Consider the following 6,000-nt stretch of genomic DNA (forward strand, 5'->3'; position numbering starts at 1 on the left):
CCAACAACCAGGATACACATTCTTCTCCAATGTACATGGGTCATTCTCCAGGATAGACTACATGCTGACACATAAAACATATCTCCATAAAATCAAGAGAATAGAAATATTGCAGGCTACCTTAGCTGACCACAAGGCTCTGAAATTAGATGTGAACTACAAAGCCACACAGAAGAAAAACTTTAACAATTGAAAATTAAACACCCTGCTACTGAACAACCAATGGGTCCGAGATGAAATCAAAGAGGAAATCAAAACTTTCCTGGAAACTAATGATAATAAAGACACAAACTGCCAGAATCTCTGGGACACAGCAAAAGCGGTACTGAGAGGAAAATTTATAGCTCTACAAGCACACATCAGGAAGGAAGAAGGGGCATACCTAAATAACTTAATGACGCAGCTCATAAAATTAGAAAACGACCAACAAAAGGAACCAAAAATAGGGAGACAGAAGGAAACAACAAAGCTGAAACAGAAATCAATGAAGTGGAAAACCAAAAAACAATCCGAAAGATCAATGAAAGCAGAAGTTGATTCTTTGAAAAAATAAACAAGATTGATAGACCATTGGCAAAACTCACAAAGAAAAAGAGAGAGAGAGAGAGAAACATGATAACCCATATTAGAAATGAAAAGGGAGGGCCCGGAGAGATAGCACAGCGGCGTTTGCTTTGCAAGCAGCTGATCCAGGACCAAAGGTGGTTGGTTCGAATCCCGGTGTCCCATATGGTCTCCCATGCCTTCCAGGAGCTATTTCTGAGCAGAGAGCCAGGAGTAACCTCTGAGCACCGCCAGGTGTGACCCAAAAACAAAACAAACAAACAAACAAACAAAAAAAGGAAATGAAAAGGGGGAGATCATGACAGATATTGCAGACATCCAAAGGGTAATCAGAGACTACTTTGAGAACCTTTATGCTACTAAACATGAGAACCTAGAAGAAATGGAAAAATTATTGGACACTTATAACCTTCCACAGTTAAGTATGAAGGATGTAGCATATCTAAACACCCCATCACTACTGAGTAAATTGAAACTGTAATCAAACATCTGCCCCAAATCAAAAGCCCAGGCCCAGCTGGATTTCCTAATTTCAAATCTTTCAAGAGGAGCTACTACCAATCCTAGTCAGGCTCTTTCATGAAATTGAAAAAATGGGAACACTTCCAAACAGCTTTTATGAAGCCAACATCACCTTGATACCAAAACCAGACAGAGATGCTACAAAAATAGAAAATTGCATACCAATATCCCTGATGAATGCAGATGCAAAGTACTTCAACAAAATCCTGGCAAATAGGATCCAATGCATCATCAAGAAGATCGTACACTATGACCAAGTAGGTTTCATCCAAGCAATGCAAGGATGGTTTAACATCCATAAATCTATCAACATCATACAGAACATCAACAAGAAGAAGAACAAAAATCACATGATCATATCAATAGATGCAGAGAAAGAATTTGATAAGGTCCAACACCCATTCTTGATCAAAACTCTCAGCAAGATGGGAATGGAAGGAACCTTTGTCAATCTAGTTGAAGCCATTTACCACAAGCCAATGGCAAATATTATCCTCAATGAAGAAAAAATAAAAACCTCTTCTCTATATTCTGGTACAAGAGAAGGCTGTCCTCTCTCAGCACTCCTCTTCAACATCATACTGGAAGTTCTTGCTATAGCTATCAGGAAAGAAAAATATATCAAGAGCATCGATATAGGAAACAAAGAAATCAAGCTCTCATTGTTTGCAGATGACATGATAGTCTACTTAGAAAACCCTAAAGACTCTACTAAAAAGCTTCTAAAAACAATTGACTCATATAGCTAGGTGGCAGGCTACAAAATTAATGCACAGAAATCAATGGCCTTTTTATACACAAATAATGATAGGGAAGAGATGTACCTTAAGAAGGCAATCCTATTCTCATTAGTGCCACACAAACTCAAATATCTTGGAGTCAACTTGACCAAAGACGTGATGGACCTATACAAAGAAAACTATAAAGCCCTGCTCCAAGAAATATGAGAGGACATATGGAAATGGAAACATATACTCTGCTCGTGGATTGGCAGGATTAACATCATTAAAATGGCAATACTCCCCAAACCATTATACAGATTTAATATGATCCCCTTAAAAATACCCATGGCATTCTTCAAAGACGGGGATCAAACAATTATGAAGTTCATCTGGAACAATAAACACCCTCAAATAGCTAAAGCACTCCTAGGAAAAAGGAGTATGGGAGGCATTACTTTCCCCAACTTTAAACTGTACTACAAAACAATAGTTATCAAAACAGCATGGTATTGGAATATAGACAGACCCTCAGATCAGTGGAATAGGCTTCAGTTCTCAGACATTGTCCCCCAGACATACAATTACCTAATTTTTGACAAAGGAGCAAGAAATCCTTAGTGGAGCTGGGAAAACCTCTTCAACAAGTGGTGCTGGCAGAACTGGTTAGCCACTTGCAAAAAACTGAACATAGACCCCCAGTTAATATCATGTATGAAGGTAAAATCCAAATGGATTAAAGACCTTGATATCAGACCTGATACCATAAGGTATATAGAACAATATGTCAGTAAAACACTCCATGACATTGAGACTAAAGATATCTTCATGGAGGAAACTGCACTTTTCAAACAAGTGGAAGCAGAGATCAACAGATGGGAATACATTAAGCTGAGAAGCTTCTGCACCTCAAAAGAAATAGTGCCCAGGATACAAGAGCCACCCACCAAGTGGGAGAAACTATTCACCTGACACCCATCAGTTTAGGGGCTAATATCCAAAATATACAGGGCACTGACAGAACTTTACAAGAAAAAAAATCTAATCCCATCAAAAAATTGGGAGAAGAAATGAACAGACACTTTGATAAAAAAGAAATACAAATGGCCAAAAGGCACATGAAAAAATGTTCCTCATCACTAATCCTCAGGGAAATGCAAATCAGAACAAAAATTAGATACCATCTCACACCACAGAGAATGGCATACATCACAAAGAATTAGAACAATCAGTGCTGGCGGGGATGTAGAGAAAAAGAAACTCTTATCTACTGCTGGTGGGAATGCCCTCTAGTCCAACCTCTATGGAAAGCGATATGGAGATTCCTACAAAATCTGAAAATTGAGCTCCTATTCGACCTAGCTATTCCTCTCCTAGGGATATACCCTAAGAACACAATAATACAACACAAAAACCCCTTCCTCACACCTATATTTATTGCAGCACTATTCACAATAGCCATGCTCTGGAAACAACCAAGATGCCCTTCAATAGACGAATGGCTAAAGAAACAGTGGTACATTTACAGAATGGAATATTATGCAGCTGTCAGGAGAGATGAAGTCATGAAATTTTCCTATACTTGGATGTACATGGAATCTATCATGCTGAGTGAAATAAGCCAGAGGGAGAGAGAGAGAGAGACACAGAATAGTCTCACTCATCTATGGGTTTTAAGAAAAATAAAAATCATTTTTGCAATAATCCTCAGAGACAATGAGAGGAGGTCTGGAACTTCCAGCTCAATTCATGAAGCTCACCACAAAGAGTGGTGAGTGCAATTATAGAAATAACTACACAGAGAACTACCATAATCATGTGAATGAATGAGGGAACTGGAAAACCTCTCTGGAGTACAGGTGGGGTGGAATGGAGGGAGATTTGGGACATTGGTGGTGGGAATGTTGTGCTGTTGAAGGGGGGTGTTTCTTGCATGACTGAAACCTAATCACAATCATACTTGTAATCAAGATATTTAATTAAAGAAAAAAATGTAAAAAAATCATTAAAAAGCAAGTATTACTTTCATTATAATAAATATTATCATTTTTCTATTTTTAATGCATTAATGTATTACTAAACAAATTAAAATGTAGTTAAGTTTTGGGGTAGTTTTGGGAGGCCACACCAGTGATGCTCAGGGATTACTCCTGACTATGCACTCAGAAATCACTCCTGGCTTGGGTGACCATATGGGATGCTGGAGATCAAATCAAGTTCTGTTCTGGGTCAGCCACATGCAAGGCAAACTCCCTACTATCACTCTTGCTCCAAATGCTTTTTAATTTTTAACAAAAAACATTCTTTACTCCAGAAGAAGTTTTTCACAGTAATCATAATATTACTAGAAATTTTGAAAGTGAATTAAAACTTAAAAAATGACAATCTAAAACTGCTCTTGACCTACTGAATAGATTAAAAATCAATAACAACATAGGAAAATGACTTTTTTACTTGTGCCTCTGGTAAAAAAAAATAGATTTGATTGAAATTCTTGTTTTTTCTTGCCAATGGATATTTAACATATATGCAAACACTATAATTATAACTTTTATTATCTAAATGCATTTATAATTTATTGCACTATTGAAATTTTGTTAGATCCCACAGTTTAGGAATAGTCTTATTAATTACAAGTTGAAAATATAGTCATTGGAAATGGAGTGATAGCACAATGTTTGCCTAGCATGCTGCTGACCTAGGACGAAACTGGGTTTGATTCGTGGCATTCCATATGGTCCTCCTAGCCTGCCGGGTGTGATTCCTGGGTGCAGATTCAGGATTAACCCCTGAGTGCTGTTGGGTGTGGTCCAAAAACCTATACATATATGTATATGTGTATACATATATATGTATTTATGTATATGTATATATGTAGTCATTATCTGACTTTACTTATGGTAAAAGCATAAAATTCTTAATACTTTGGAATTTATTCACAATTCTATATGATTCTTAAAAAATTAGAAATTATTTTTATTGCTTGATTTTCTGAAATGTGAATACCAGTGCATTGGATAGCACATATATTAGGAGTTAATGTTGAGCTAAATATCATAATAGAGACAGTCTATTGGAACCCAGATTAATATTAAAACATTAATCAGTTAGCTGCTCTGATTTGATATAGTGACACTTAACTTTTACAGCAGTAATTTGAATGATTTGCCTTAAAATATTTCAGAGAATTTAGGGACATGACTTAAGTGGTATAAAACACTTTGTATATGTAAGACCTTAGATTAAATCTCTAGCACTATGTCTCCTACCTCTATAACCACCAGTGCTGTCCTAATGATTTCATGGTACTAATAGGTTGGCCTCTACAATAACAAGCAAAGAAAATAATCTGTGTTTTTTTAAACTAAATGTAAGGGTATGTTAGGTAAGAAAACAAACTCATTGAAATGTGTCATGCAAATACTCATAAATCTCAGCAAAATTTTACAATAAATTTATAGGAAGCAAATATTTGAATTTCAACTTTCAACCATTGGACACTATGGGACAAGTTTTGATTAGCAATAACCAACATTTTGGGTTAAGATGAGAAACTCCGATTATCAGGCCAAGGTATCCAATAGCATTTTACTTATTTCTTTATTGTGGGGTTCTACAGTAAAAGTGTTCATGAATTCTAAAATCAAACTCAGTGGTAATGGAAACCTAACAGCTCTGTATTAGGGCTTAGCCATGCAGTATTAATTAATATAATAATTCTGGAGGCATATTGGGGGTCGGCTTTCAAAGTATACACTCAATCCCTATGAACTGGCTCATAATTCCTGGCCCATAATCTCTGGGTCATAATTCCATTTATTTTTTATATAGAACATGCATTTAATATTCATGATTTAAAAAAGCATTTAAAAATTCAGGTGGTGCTCTCTCTACCTTTGGAAAAGCTTAAATCTCTCTTGAGTGTGCTACTCTCTCTCCTTTCTCTTTCTGTCTTCCATTCTTCCAAATTCCCAAATAAATCCTAGTTTTTCTTCAAAAACCTTATGGGTTATTTAGGATATATGATTTAGATTTAGATGACTTAAGCAATTTAAAAGATCAAATTACTGTTGATATAAATATTCTGAGATGAAATTGAAGGTATGAAATCATAAACACTTGGTTTATAATCCAGACTAAAAATGCCAAGTATGTGGATGGGTAATATGAGGGGGTTGATGAAATAAACCGGAAG

Source organism: Suncus etruscus, chromosome 13 (genome assembly GCF_024139225.1).
Source record: "Suncus etruscus isolate mSunEtr1 chromosome 13, mSunEtr1.pri.cur, whole genome shotgun sequence".
NCBI classification, from domain to species: domain Eukaryota; kingdom Metazoa; phylum Chordata; class Mammalia; order Eulipotyphla; family Soricidae; genus Suncus; species Suncus etruscus.